The sequence below is a fragment of the Dipodomys spectabilis genome, unplaced genomic scaffold (genome assembly GCF_019054845.1).
Source record: "Dipodomys spectabilis isolate Male_0828 unplaced genomic scaffold, ASM1905484v1 ptg000192l, whole genome shotgun sequence".
NCBI lineage: Eukaryota > Metazoa > Chordata > Mammalia > Rodentia > Heteromyidae > Dipodomys > Dipodomys spectabilis.
Genome location: NW_024870869.1, coordinates 1,628,349 through 1,644,168, shown reverse-complemented (window position 1 = coordinate 1,644,168; position 15,820 = coordinate 1,628,349).

Genomic DNA, 15,820 nt, shown 5'->3' with positions numbered 1-15,820 from the left:
CAGAGCAACCTCAAGCCCACATGGAGTCCTTAGCCACAGTCTTTGAAGCCTATGAGCTACAGTAGCAATGCTGGCAAGCTATGATTGGTCCACTTTTTCTCTGACCTCACTGGCCCAGACTCTGATTGGTCCATTTCCTCTATGATGTCACTATGCTGGGCTGTGATAGCTCCATTTTGAGAGGTCATGCAGGATATATAGGAAGCCACTATACTCCAACCTATGTCAGTTAACACCTTTAGGAGCTCTTGATTGGTGACCCACTGGACTGTCTCAAAGCTAAATCCATGATATTTTTGGCTGGGGGGTGAGTTGTTATTTGGATTTTAGTATTTATTTTTACTTTTTCTGGGTTTTTCATTATTTTATTCAGTTAATTTTAGGTAGACTTGCTGCCTGCCACCATAGCAGAAGCATGGAAGAATACAAAGAATCATCCTCCAGATCTTTGAAGGAGGAGATCATCAAACAATACCAGATGAAAGAGCTCATTGACCATGGTACTAATGGACAAGTGAGGCTGGCCCATCCTCACCTCACACACATGGCAGTGGCAGTTAAAATACTCCTGAAAGGAGAGTTCTCCAGTCATCAGTTAAAGAATGAGGTGGACATTTTTAAGACGGTATGGCACAAACACATCATGAGGTTGTACCAGGTGATGGAGAAGGAAGAGTATGTGTATTTCATCATGGAACTGGTCAGTAGAGGATACCACCTGGGTTGGATCTGAAAATTCTGCAACCTATATGAGGATGAAACCAAGAGGCTCTTCACACAAATTATAAGTGCTGTTCACTACCCACACTAGAATAGAATCACACACCAAGACCTTAAGTCCAACAACATCTTGTTGGATACCAAAGGTAATAACAAGGTCAGCGGTTTGGTCTGAGCATCTGGTTCACCCTGGGGCAGTTGCTATCAAATATATGTGCTGCTGTGCTATTCAATCCCCCTAAATTTTCCTGGAAAAAAGAAATGATGGCTGGGTGCCAGTGGCTCACACCTAGCTATTCAGGAGGCTGAGATCTGAGGATCACGGTTCAAAGCCAGCCCAGACTGGCTCTACCCTCTGAGCAGACTCATACTGACACCAAAGACTAATTTGAGGAGGAAATGGCAGTGGATAGAGGAGGCTAGCAAAATAACTACCACTCTTCTCAGAACAAGCTATTGAATGTGGGCCTAAGAACAGAGCAGTTCCAGACAAAGGGGAGGAGAGCCCTAAGAGATATCAAAGATAACTTCACTTGAAACACAGAAGACCCTGTTATTGAGATGGGAGAGATTTGTAGGTGGTCTACTAAAAAAGAGTTGTAAGTGGGATTCAAGAATGGAGATCAAAACATTTTGCCCAGCAACACCCTCAGTCCAGCCAAGAAGACAGATGCATCAACTGCCTTAGGTTACCTCAGGAGAGATTCCAGCCAAGGGGCACCTTATACTGCAGTGTAACTGAACGTTGTAGTTATCAAAGCATGTAATTTTTGTGCATTGTATCAGTTCCTTGCACATTCAAAACTACTTGAATTACACTTGAAATACACCCTAGTCTTTAAAAATATAGTTTGATTTATTTTATTCTTTGCAGTCTCATTATATAGCCAAGTCTGATCTTAACTTCATAATTCTCCTGCCTAGTATCCCAAGTGTTGGGATTACAGGTGTGTACATCTATGTTATCCCTCATACTATTATTTGCATGTTTCCTTAAGTTTAATACTTTATTTTATCCCTTGGCAGTACTGTGGTTTTGATTCAGAGGCTGGTGCTGGGCAAGCAAGTGCTCTACCCTTTGACCCCTGTCCCCAGCCCCTGTACTTCATTTTACTTTAGATGAGTTCTTATTGTATTATTTTGCTTGGGTCAGAATCAGACTGTGATTGTAATGTATTTTCCTGCTGGGAAGCTTATTTTGTCCTTTTATATTTTTTGTAAATATAATTTTTCTTCTTATTAAAAAGAAGGTACACAGAGATGTTACATTTATATAAGTCATTTTAAAATTCAAAATCTTATTTTAAAAGAGTAAAAAATGCAAATAATCACTAAAATTTATCTCTAGAAAAAAATGACTACCAGATTAAATTTTTTTGGAGGCTAGGTAAGTGGCATTTGGTATTGTTCTCACTTCAGCTCTAGACAATGCTTCACAGTTCCAGGCCTGCATGACCTAAATAAAAACAAGTAAAAAGTAAGAAAAATGATCCTTTAGGGCACAGCTGTGGAAGATTTGAAATACTCTTGTGTATTGTATTGACCATTTTTACATTTCTGTGGTAATGAAAAGTGATATAACAATTATGGTAGAATTTGACACATTCTTCTAACAAAACATAGCATGACCACATTACCCAGCAATCCCATTGCTCATTGCATAACCAAAAGAACTGAAAAGAAAAAACTAATAGCTCATATGCCAATGATAACAGCAACATTTACAATAGTCAGAAGTTGGAAATACCTAGAGTGTCTATCAGATGAACAGGTTTATAAAATATGAGGTATGCATAAATGGATTATGACATCCACAGAAAAGCTGCAATTTAATATATGTCTATCATGGATGGACACCAAAAATAATCTACTATTTATGTGAAACATATTGACTAAACCATTTCATAAGAGAAACTGGAAGATTACAATTTCTGGGGCAGGTCATTGGGGTGATTATTACTCAATGATTGTGTGGATTCCATCAGTATCGAAAAGATAGTTCACAAATAGAGGTAATGGTTACAAAGCAGTGTGGATATAATTAATGTCACTGAATTTTATACCTGCCTAGCAAGCATGAAGCCCTACGTTCAACCCCCAGCACATCCAAAAAAAACGCTAAATCTTCCTTCTGTTACCTACCTTGAGTGGTAGGTGCTTTTCTACTGTTTTGATTGTATTCCTCAGAGGATCTCTGGTGGATCTCTGATGTTTAGTCATTCATTACAGAAAATCCATTATTTGAATATTAATTCTGAGTTTTAAAGGAAACCTCATATATTAAAATGAGAGCAATGCTTGCAGTATTAACTCAAGAGGCTAAAGCAGGAAGATCCTTACACAGTTAAGGCTTCATAGAGAGGTCATGTCTAAATCACTGTGGTATCTGCTGAAACTGGAGGGATAATTATTTGTAAGCAATTACAAGTGAGAGATAAGAGAGAGATAAGCTTTTGATCACATTATATTTTGGTCATGTCAGCTTGTATTTAATATTTACATGATTTTTAAAAATTTTCCTTTTTCCCTTACTCTCAGTGTCATTTTGAAACTTTGTACTATGTTCTCATTTGCCACATTAAAAAAAACATAGCTTTTCTTTATATCATATTAAACTTTTTTTTATTTTTTCTATATTACAACTACTTTTATTTATTTTTGAAAGCTTTTAGCATTTTTTTTTCTGCATATAGGGAGTGGCCACTCTCTCAGAGATTTTTCTCAGTTCTGCCAATTGAACCACAGATCAACTTCCAGATTCATTCTTTTGAAAAGTCTCATGCAAAGCCCAGCACAACTAAGGAGGATGAAATCTGAGGATCTTGGTTTGAAGTCAGTCTGAGCAGCAAAGTCTGAGATTCTTATCTCCAATTAATCACCAAAAAGCGGTGGGTAGTAGAACTCTAGCCTTGAGTAAAACAGGGCAAGTTCAAGCCCTAATACTGGTAATTACACAAACAAGTCTCATGGACTTTCTTGCTTGGGCTGGCTTTGAACTACAGCCCTTAGATTTCAGCCTCCTGGGTAGTTAGGAACCAACTGCTGACTTATATTAATTTTTTTTGGTCGTTCATGGGGCTTAAACTCTGGGCTTAGGTGCTGTCCCAGCGCACTTCAGCTCAAGGCAAGCACTCTACCGCTTGAGCCATAGAACCACTTCCAGTTTTCTGGTGGTTTATTGGAGTTAAGAGTCTCATGGACTTTCCTGCCCGGGGTGGCTTGGAACTGTTCCTCAAATATCAACCTCCTGAGTAGCTAGGATTACAGGCGTGTGCCACTGGTACCCAGCTTATTTTACTATTTTTAACCATCACTTTCTTGCCTTCAACCTCAATACTTTTTTAAATTTTGTCCAGTAGACTTGATCTTTGGGCCACATTGCTGTTTCTTAGTTATTTTGAAGGGAGGTAGGGATTGAACTCTCAGCTTGGGTGCTGTCTTTGTGCTCTTCAGCTTAAGGCAAATGCTCTACCAGTTTACCCACAGAGTCACTTCAGGTTTTCTGGTGTTTAATTGCAGATAAGAGTCTCATGAACTTTCCTGACCAGGCTGGCTTTGACCCATGATCTTCATATCTCAGCCTCCTGTGTAGTAGGATTACAGGCTAGAACCAGCAGTGCCCTTCTGTTTCTTAGCTTTCTGACTCAAGGATGATGTTTTACAACTTCAACTACAGCTCCACTTCTAGATTTTTTTGGTTTATTGGACATAAGTTTCAAATGTACTTTTCTGGGTAGTCTGGCTTCAAACCATGATCCTCAGATTTCAGCTTCCTGAGGTGCTCTGATTATACATATGAACCACAAACCCATTGATCAATTAAAAATATTAATATGTTTTATTCACTTTTATTTTTAAAATTTTCCTTGCTTTTATTGTTGTATATGTTCTAGTCCTGGGACTACAAATCAGGGCCTGATACAATGCCAGAGATTTATTTCAAGACTAGTAGCTTACCACATGGGCCAAACTATAATTTGTGGCTATACTTGTTTTGTCTTCGTGCTTGACCTAAAGCCCTGGGTGCTGTACTAGAAAGTGATTGCCCAGTTTGCATCTTTGGTCACAGCTCAACTCCAGGTTTTTGTTTTTTTTACTTCTTGGTAGTTAATAGGAGATAAGTTTTATGCAAAGCCCAGCATGAATCAGTGGGCTGAATTCTGAGGATCATGGTTCAAAGCCAACCAGGGCAGGAAAGCCCATGAGACTCTTAGCTCCAATTAATCAATGAAAACCTGAGAGTGGTAGAGCTCTGTCCTTGAACAAAACAACATAAGTTCAAGCCACAAGATAGCACACAAATGCACATACAGAGAAAGCTTCATGGACTTTCTTGCATGGGCCAGCTTTGACCCATGCTCTCAGATTTCAGCCTCTCTTCATCCTCTCTCCTTTGAAAATTTTATTGGTCCTGTAGCTTGACCTCTGACTCTAAGGCCTATATGTTAGCTTTTAAACTCAAGGCTGGTGCTTTACCACCTCATCCACAGCTCAAGGCTTTGTGCCATGTGGCTAGAGATAAGAATGTCAAGCACGTTCCTTCCTAAGCTGACTTGACTCTTCAATGCTCAGTTGTCAGCCTCTTGTGTAGTAAGGATTACACACATGGCCATCAACATTTGGGTCATTTTAAAACTTTAATATGTGCTTGCTTCCACCTTTTTTTCTTTTTCTTTTTCCATTTTTGCTTGTCCTGGGAGTAGAAATTGAAGCTCAGATGTTGTCTCATGGCATACATGGGACCAACCATAACATTTGGCTTTTGAGGGGAGATTAATTGGAGAGAAAAGAATCATATAGAGCTAGGCCAATTTCAGGAGGCTGAAAATTTAGGAGAGTTCATGACACTCCTATCTCCAAGTAACCACTAAAGTCTGAGAGTTGTAGATCATTGAGCAAAATAGTGCAAGTTCAAGCACCAGGACTGGCAAACCCACACACACACACACACACACACACACACACACACACACACACACACACACGTATCTTATGAACACCTATACCTGAGCTGCGCTTTAAAGAGTACCCTCATATGTCAGCCTGAGTATATAGAATTACAGACATGAGCCACCAATGATTGTCTCATCAAAACCTCTGTTACTTGGTCTTTCTTCTTCTTCTACCCTTCTTTTCATTTATTTCACTCCTTTTGTGTGTGTTGGTGCTGGAGCTCGAACTCATGCAAGGCCTGGCCTAATTCAGAAGCCTGAAATCTGTCCATCATGGTTTGAAAGCAGCCTGAGCAGGAAAGTCCATGAAGCTCTTATCTCCCTTCAATCAACAAAAACTTATCCCCAGTGTGGCCACCACACACAAAACAGTTTACTGTAATTTCTTGATTGGGTTTGCCTTTACACAGGATCTTATATTTCAGTCTCCTGCATTTCTAGAATTACAGACATGAGCCAACAGTTTTTGGTTCTCTACTTCCAAGCATTTAATTTTCTTATTGTGATCCTGAGGCTGAATCTCTGAGCCAGGGCACTGTTTCAATAAGTTATTCTTTCAAGGCTGGTGCTTTACAACTACAACCACAGCTTTATTTCTGGCGTTTTTTGCTGGTTAGTTGGAGACTTATGCACTTCCCTGTCCAGGCTGGCTATGAACAACAACCTTCAGATTTCATTCTTATGAGTCAGTAGGATTACACATATCGACCAAATATTCTTACATGGATCATTTTTAAAATTTAATTGGATTTTCTCACGGGGGGGGGGGGGGGTTCGTTTTCCTAATCCTGGGGCTTGAACTCAGGCCTTGGGCACTGTCCTTGAACTTCTGTTACTCAAGGTAAGAACTCTACTACTTGAGCCACTGTGCCACTGCTAGCCTTTTTTATTTATGAGGTACTGAGGATACAAATCCAGGGATTAAAACATGGTAGGCAAGCACTCTGTCACTAAGCCACATTCCCAGCCATTCTTACACCTTTCTATTTGTATTTTTATTTTCTTGTGTATGCTGGTCCTGGGTCTAAAAATCAGCCCAGTTGCAGTCCCAGAAGTTTTTATTCAAGACTAGCACACTAAGACATGAACCACAGCATAACTTGTGGCTATTAGTTTTTGTTTTGTTTTAAGTAGCTACTTAGATTTGAGTCAATGAATTCTCCTACCGGGGCTGGCTTTCAACTGTGATCCTCAGATTTGAGCCTCCCGTGTGGCTACCATCACAGATGTGTGCCACCTATGCTTGGCTCATTTTAAGCTCTGGAATTGGTCATTTATTCTCCTAACTTTTCTGCAATTATTTATTTTATTGTTTGTGTGTATGTTGGTCCTGAAGTTAATATCAAGATCTGGGTGCTGTCCCAGAAATTATTTTCTCATTTCTGCCATTGAAGCCACAGCTCAATCACCAGGTTTTATTTTTCTTCCTTTTGGTGGTTAATTGGAGATAAGAGTATCATGTAAAGCCCAGCAAGACACAGGAGGCAGAAATCTGAGGATTGAAGTTGAAGCTATCCTGGATAGGAAAGTCCATGAGACTATTTGCATCAACTAAATACTCAAATTCAAGCCCTAGGCACACAGTAAAAAAGCCCCATGGACTTTCCTGTTTGGACTGGTCTTAAAATGTATCTTCAGACTTCAGCTCCATGAATAGCTAAAATAATAAGCAGGAACCACCAGCCCCAGGCTTATTTTCAAATCTCAAATGGTCATTTCTCCTCTTCTTTCAGTTTTGTTTTTGGTCGACTTTGGGCTGAATTATGGACCAGGGAACTATTTCCCAGTTTTTTTTTTCATGAAATTTCAGTACTTTACAACTACTATCACACCTTCATTTCCAGCTTTTACTGGGTAGTGGGAGAAAAGAATTTCAATCACTTTCCTGCCCAGGCTGGCTTTTAGCGGTGATCCTCATATTTCATCTTTCTGAGTAGCTAGGAATACACACATAAACCAATAACTCATGACTCATTTTGAAACTATAATTTTCTCATTCTCCCATCTTTTATAATTTGTGCTTTTTTTTCTTTTCTTTGTAAGTGTCTGTGCTAGGGCATCAGCACCAGGGTCTGTGTGCTGTCCCAGAGCTTTCTGTTTAAGACTAGCACTCTACCACATGTGCTAGAGCACAGCTAGTGGCATATTTTTGGTGACAAGTGAGACATAAGAATCTCAGGGATTCTCCTACCTGGGCTAGCCTTCAACTGTGATCCTAGGCTTTCATTCTCCTGAGTAGCTGATAGAACATCAGTGAGCTACCAATGTCATTGGATCTGTCATTGAACTCTGTCATTGGATCTTCCTTCTGCACTTCTACCCTCCTTTAATTCTTCTGTGATTGTCCTGGGGCTTGAACTCAGTGCTTGGTTGCTGTCCTAGAAACTGATTGCCCAATTCTGCCACTTGAGCCATAACTCAATTCCCAGGTTTTTTTTTCTTTTATTTTTGACAATTAATTGGAGATAAGAGTCTGAGACAAAGCCTAGCATAAATCAAGCTAGCCTGGGAAGGAAAGTCCATGAGACTATGACCTCCAATTAACCACTGAATAGTTGGGAGTGGTAGAACTCTATCCTTGAACAAACCAGCACAAGTTCAAGGATGGCACACACAAGCTGCAGGATGGCACCGAGATGCACACACACAAAGTCTCATGGATTTTCTTGCTTGTGTTAGCTTTGAACTCTGATCCTCAGATTTCAGTCTCTCTTCTTCCACTGTCCTTTTTATTTATTGTTTTTATTTGTAATTTTTAGTGGTCCTACAGCTTGACCTCTGGCTCTGGGGACTATTTCTTAGCTTTTTAAACAAAGGCTGCTACTTTATCACCTCAGCTTCAGCTCAGGGCTTTGTGCTAGGTAGCTTGGATAAGCATCTCAAGCACGTTTATGCCCAGGCTGACTTGATATCACAATCCTCAGATGTCAGCCTCTTGTGGAGTTAGGATTATACACAGGACCAACAACCCTTGTGTCATTTTAAAACTTTAATATGTGCTTTCCACTATCTACTGTTGTTTACTCTTTTTTTGCATGTGTGTGTTGTTACTGGGTCTACAAATTGGGGCTCATATTCTGTCCCAGAAGTTTTTATTCAAGGCTATCCTCTATTACATGAGACACACTATAACTTTTTGTCCCTTTTTTGGGGAGGGTGATTAATTACAGACAAGATTTTCATGAACTCTCCTGCCAGGGCTGGACATAAACCATCATCCTCAGATTTTAGCCACTTGTATAGCTAGTAGAACATGTATGAACCACCAATGCTTGATTCATTTAAGCCTTTGTCACTCACTCTTCCTTGGTTACTTCTACTCTTCTTTATTTCTTCTGTGCATGTCCTGGGGCTTCAACTCAGGGTTTAGGTGGAGTCCCAGAAAATATTTTCCCAGTTCTGCCACTTAAGTCATAGCTCAAATTCCAGATGAATTAGGTGGCTGAAATCTGAGGACCACGTTTCAAAGCTAGCCTGGGCAGAAAATCGATGACACTCTTATCTCCAATTCACCACCCAAAATCTGATAATGCTAGGGTACTAGCAAAGTATGGTACACAAACACACACATCACAAATACAAACACACACACACACAAACAAACATACACACACACACACACACATACACCCAAAGTTTCCTGGATTTTGCTTCTTGACCTGGCCTTGAAAGTTGATCCTCAGGGGTTGGGAAGATGGCTCAGAGGTAGAGCGCTTGCCTTGCATGCATGAAGCCCTGGGTTCAATTCCTCAGCACCACATAAGCAAAAAGAAAAAAGCCAGAAGTGGCGCTGTGGCTCAAGTGGTAGAGCACTAGCCTTGAGCTGAAGAGCTAAGGGACAGTGCCCAGGCCCAGAGGTCAGGCCCCACGTCTGGACCCAAAAAAAAAAAGAAAAAGAAAAAAAGAAAGTTGATCCTCAGATTTCTGCCCCCACGATCAACAAGCACCAGGCTTATGTTTCAATTTACAATTGGCCTTTCTTCTCTTCTCCTACATTTTTTTAGCACCAGGAATTGATCCCTGGATCAATAAACAATTTTTTTTTTTTAGCTTTTTCAACAAATACAATGTTTTACAACTACAATGATATCTACACTGGGTAGTTGGGTATAAGAGTCTCATGTACTTTCTTGCCCAGTCTAGCTTTGAACCTTGAATAGCTAGGAATACACATATGAACCAAAACCAATGCTCATTTTGAAACTGGCTTTCTCTTTTCCCATCATTTTTAGTTTGTGTTTTTTTTTTTTGTTTTTTGAAATATGTGTCTAGGATTTCAACTTAGTGCTTAGGTGCTGTTCCAAGCTTACTGTTTAAGACTACCACTCAACCGCATGAGCCAAAGTACAGCTTGTAGCTTATTTTTGGTGGCAAATTAGATAGATGAGTCTCATGGGTCTCATGGACTCTCCTGCCTTGGCTGGTCATGAACTGTGATCCTTAGATTTCATCCTCCTGAGTACCTCGTATAACATGTGTGAGCAACCAATGTTTGATTCATTTCAACCTCTATCACTGATAGAGGTTTTGTACTTCTATCCTCCTTTTCTTTTATTTCTTCTGTGTTTGTCCTGCAGCTTGAACTCAGGGTCTGAGTGCTGTACCAGATACTATTGCCCAGTTCTGCCAGTTGACCACAGCTCAATTCCAGGGTTTTTTTTTTTTTTTTTTCTGTTTTGGTGGTTAATTAGAAATGAGTAGAGCCAGTCCACATTCATGAGGCTGAAATCTGAGGATCAACATTTGTACCAGCCTGGGCAGGAAAGTCCATGATATCTCCAATTATAACAACTAAAAAGCTGAGAATAATAGAGCCTTGAGAAAAACAGTACAAGTTCAAGCAACAGGACTCTCACACAGACATACAGACACACACACACACACACACACACACACACACACACACACACACACGTGTCTTATGGACTTTCCTAATTGGTCTGGTCTTTAAATATTATCCTCATATTTTAGCCTCCTGAGTAACTAGAATTACAGTTATGAGCCACCAATGATTGGCTGATTGGCTCATTGAAGCCTCGGTTATTGGTTCTTCTTCTACCCTTCTTTACATTTATTCATTTCATTGTTTTGTGGGTGATGGTCCTGGAGCTAGAACTCATGCAAGGCTTGGCCTGTTTCAGGAGGCTGAAGTCTGACCATCATGGTTCAAAGCCACGCTGAGCAGAAAGTCTAAGATCCTTACCTCCAATTAACTGCCACAAATCTGGGAGTAGTACAGTTCCAGCCCTAGGATGTGCCACAAAGAACTGTCTTCTGGGCTTTCTTGCTAAGTTTGGTCTTTACACTGGATCCCCATATTTCTGCCTCCTGAGGTTCTAGAATTACAGGCATGAGTCACCAGCCCTGGGTTCTATTTTTCTTATCTTTTTTTTTGTGATCCAGAGGCTGGATCTCTGAGGCACTCAGGGCACTGTTTTGTAGCTTTCTCACTCAAGGCTGGTGCCTTACAACTCCAATCACAGCCTCACTTCTCTTTTCTTGTTTGTTTGTTTTGTTGGTGATTTGATGATGAGACACCATAATCCTCAGATTTCATCTATCTTAGTTTCTAGGATTACACACATGAAACAAAAACTCATGGCTCATTTGGAAAATTTAATTGGATTTTCCAATACATTTTTTAATTTCTATTTTTTATTTCTATATGTATGCTGGGCTTAGGGCTATAAATCAGAGCCTGGGTATTGTCCCAGTACTTTTTGTTTTTGCCGGTCATGGGGCCTGAACTCTGGGCTTGGGCACTGTCTCTCAACTCTTCAGCTTGAGGCTAGAGCCCTACCACTTGTTCCACAGTGCCACTTCTGGCTTTTTTTCTTATTTTTTGCTGAGGAATTGAACCCAGGGCCTCATGCATGCAAGGCAGCACTCTACTACTGAGGCAACTTCCCAGCCCCGTCCCAGTACATTTTTAATACTAGCATGCTAATACGTGAGCCACAGCACAATTTGTGGATTTTTTAAAAAACTGTAGTTGACTAATTAGAGATGAGTCCATGGACTCACCTGCCTTGGCTGGCCTTGAACACTGAGTCTCAGATGTGTGACCCTTGAGTAACTTTAATAACAAGTGTAAGCTACCTCAGTTTTTATTTTATCCTCTGAAATTTGCTCTCCCTTTTCTTCTTCTACCTTTCTTTTCATTTATTTATTTTATTCTTGTTTGTACTGGTCCTGAAGCTTATCTCAAGATGTGGGTGCTGTCCCAGAAATCAGTCTCATTTCTGCCATTGGAGCCACAGCTCAACCTCCAGCTGTTTTTTTTTGTTCTTTTCTTTATTTTTTTGGTGGTTCATTGGAGATAAGAGTCTCATGCAATGCACAGAATACCTCAGGAAGCTGAAATCTGAGGATCACAGTTTTGAAGCCAGCCTGCAAAGGAAATTCCATGATTCTCTTTATCTCCAGTTAGCTGGTAGTGATCCCACCAAAAAGCTGAGATTGATAGAACTCCAGCCTTGAATAAAGTAGAACAAATTCAACTCTCATGACTGGCACACACAGAAAAATGGCCAATGGGTTTCCCTGCTTGGGCTTGCCTTTTAAATGGTATTTTCTGACTTTAATCCCCTATGTAGTTAATATAACATGTGTAAGCCACCTGTGATTGATTAATTTAAAACTCTGTCACTGTCTATTACTTTTCTTCTACACTTCTTTATTTCTTTTGTGGTGGTCCTTAGGCTTTAACTTGGGGCTTTGGTGTTGGTCTTTTTATGTCTTCTATATAACTTGTTCCAGTTTTGTTCTAATGTTTCATTTGTTTATATTGCTTTTTATATCTTACATAAGTAAATTTTTATATCTCACAAAAGTAACGTTTAGCTGGTGGCTCATGCCTGTTATCTTACTCAGGAGGCTGACATCGAGGATCACAGTTTGAAGCCAGCACAGGCAGAAAAATCTTGGAAATTCTTATCTCCACTACACTACCAAATGTACTAGAAGTGAAGATATTACTGAAGTAGTAAATTGCTAGACTTGAGCAAAAAACTCAGAGCCCAGGTCTCAAGTTCAAACCCTTGGACTGGCACAAAAAGAAAACTTTCATTAACTTATATTATACTAGGATTACTGGTGTGAGACACCAGTTGGTTTTAAGAACCAACTTTTGTAGCAGCTGCCACTTTTGATGTTTTCCCTAGGAACTTTTATGTTGTTTTTTTCCATGCCTTACATTTACATTCCATTAAATGGCATTCTTACTTCTTTTGTTTGGAGGGACATATCAATAATTCAATGACAAATCAAAAAAGGCATGTCTTGAATTTTTCTTTAATTTAAATAGGAAAGGGAAACGCTGAGTCTAAACCTAGCAGAGAGTGAATGACGGTTTGTTTAATGTATTCGTGAATGTGGGAACCTGCCATTTTGGGTGCTTTCATGGTGGGGTCATCCTGCAGCTTCACAATAACTTCTATGATGTCACAACCTCTTTTTCCATCACAACGGATAGGTGTCAGCCACTGATCTCACCCTTATGTGGACTTAGATACACAAGGAGGAAAAAAATAATTAGAAGAAATGACTATTAACTACAAGACCACAGCTTGATGAGTTTTCCTGACTGAATTCTGATATTACATGAGCAGAGCAGGCTCACCTCTATACAAGAGTACTAAGCACTAAGGCTCATCTCTACACAAAGCTACTAAGCCGTAGGCAACTGGAGAAACATGTGAATGCAGCTATAAATGGCCTTCTCCATGCAAATTTCATGCTGAAGGAGAAAACCAGAAATCCCAATGATAATATCAATGAATCAGAAAGATGGTAATCTGGGGAGACAACTTCACATTGAGGATGGGAGGAAGAGACATATGATCTAACAGCAGGGGACTTCATCCATGCTGGCACCAATCTCAATCCCAGATCTCATCCTTCTGAGTAGACAATTATAGGTATGAAGTACCTGCAGTGGGCTCTTTGATATCAATATCTAACCAATGTGTGCTAAGTTTCTTGGAAGTTTCTTGAGAGGAAGGTTCAAAATTAAGCATATTATGTATCCTAAACATTCATTTCATTATCTTCTAATTATTTGAATATGAGCTGTATTCCTCACTTTTTGGAAAAACCAAGACAATTTTTTTTTCATTGTTCAAATCCTGGGGAGGGAAGGAAAATCACAGCTTCTTTGCCAAACTAGAAAGTAATAGTCATTTCAACTTAACAGTTTTTCCAAATAGTATGTCTTGTCCTTGATGGATTTTTCATCTTCAACAATGTTAGATGGATGAAATTATAAATGGGAGAAAAGCAACCACATAGTAGCAAGTTTATCACAATGACATATAATCTGTCCACTTTCTATCCAATGAAAACATTTGCCACAAGAATTAAAAAACTTGAATAAAAACTTGGAGATTCTACTCTTTATACAAAGTTGTTTTTTTGTTGTTTTTTGTCAGTCGTGGGGCTTGAACTCTGGGCCGAGGGGCAGTCCCTTAGCTATTCAGCTCAAGGAAAGCACTCTAGCACTCGAGCCACAGCACAACTTCTAGTTTTCTGGTGGTTATTTGTAGATAAGCTTCATGGAGTTTCCTGCACAGGCTGGCTTTGAACTGCAATCTTCATGTCCCAGCCTCCTGAGTAGATAGGAATACAGACATGAGACATCAGCACCTAGCCAAACTTGTATTTTCTTCAGTTTTGCTGGCTTGAATGATTACCAAGGAAAAAATAGAACCTAAAATTATTATTTTGTGCTAAAATTTGCAATAGTTTTACCACGAAGAATAGTGAAATATTTAGAATTACATATTTTGAGAAAATGTAGCTTATTAGCTTTTATTGTTCTAAAATAATAGAATCTCTTTTTTTGTAGACACTGTACTCTGCGTTCAGAACTTGTACATGTTGACAGACACTCTATTCTGTGAGCCACATCCTTCTCATTTTTAAATCAATCATCATTTAAATAATTTGAAGCTCACAGGCATCTTTTGTTAAGATTAAGTAAAATAAGCCTAAACTCCTGCCTTTTGAGTAACAGAAGAAATCCTAATATCTAGAATATATAGACAAAAAATGAAACACCCTAAGAACAAATAATCTAATCAATAAATAGGCAAGTGAATTGACTAGATAGTTCCCCAAAACTGATGTAGGTGTCTAAGGAATACATGAAAATATTCAACACCGTTAGTAATCAAGGAAATGCAAATCAAATCTATGTTGAAGTTCATGTCTGCCTAATCAGAATGCCTATTAAAAAAGAAAACAGAAATACTTGCAAGGAGGTGGGGAAAGATACCCTCCACAATGATGGCAATTAAGTGAATCATTGCAGCCCCAACAGAAATCAGTGTGGAAGTTCCACACAAGAAATCCTATATATACACCTGAAGAAATGTAAGTCAGCCTTATAGTACAGCTATTTGCACACACATTTTTTACAGCATGATTCAAAATAATCACATTCCAAAATTGGCCACCACAGGCAGAAAAGTGTGTAAAACTGTTATCTCCAATTAACAATTAAAAATCTGGGAGTAGGACTGTGTACCAAGTCGCAGAGTACCAGCCTTGATGGAAGGAAGCCAATCAAGAGATTAATGTCCTAGGTTCAAGCCTCAGGACTGGCAAATACACACACACACACACACACATACACACACACACACACACACACACACACACACACACACACACACACACAATGCTTACTATATTTTTTAGCCAAGTTTCTTATTCCCCTAAGATTCATACATCTATGACAGATCTAAATGTAATGGGAAAGAGATATTTATAATGATAAACTTCTACTGAAGAACCCAACTTTTTCTTGTTTTTTTTTTTGTGGTCTTTGGACTTGAACTCATGGCCTGAGTGCTGTCTGTGTGCATTTTCCCTCAAGGTTGGTGCTCTACCACTTAGATACAGTGCCACTTCCAGGTTTGTGATAGTTTGTTGGAGATAAAGAGTCTCAAGAACTCTGTCCTCCACACACTGATTTCTAACTGCAATTCTCAGATTTCACATTCCTGAATTGGTAGAATTAGAGGCCTGATCCACCAATGCCGGGCTAGAACCTGAGTATTTTCACCTTTGCTCATTAGAAGAGTTCAATTCTTTTTCCTCCAGAACACTTACCAAGCACAGTTCTCTCTCGATGGTAATCAAGCAAA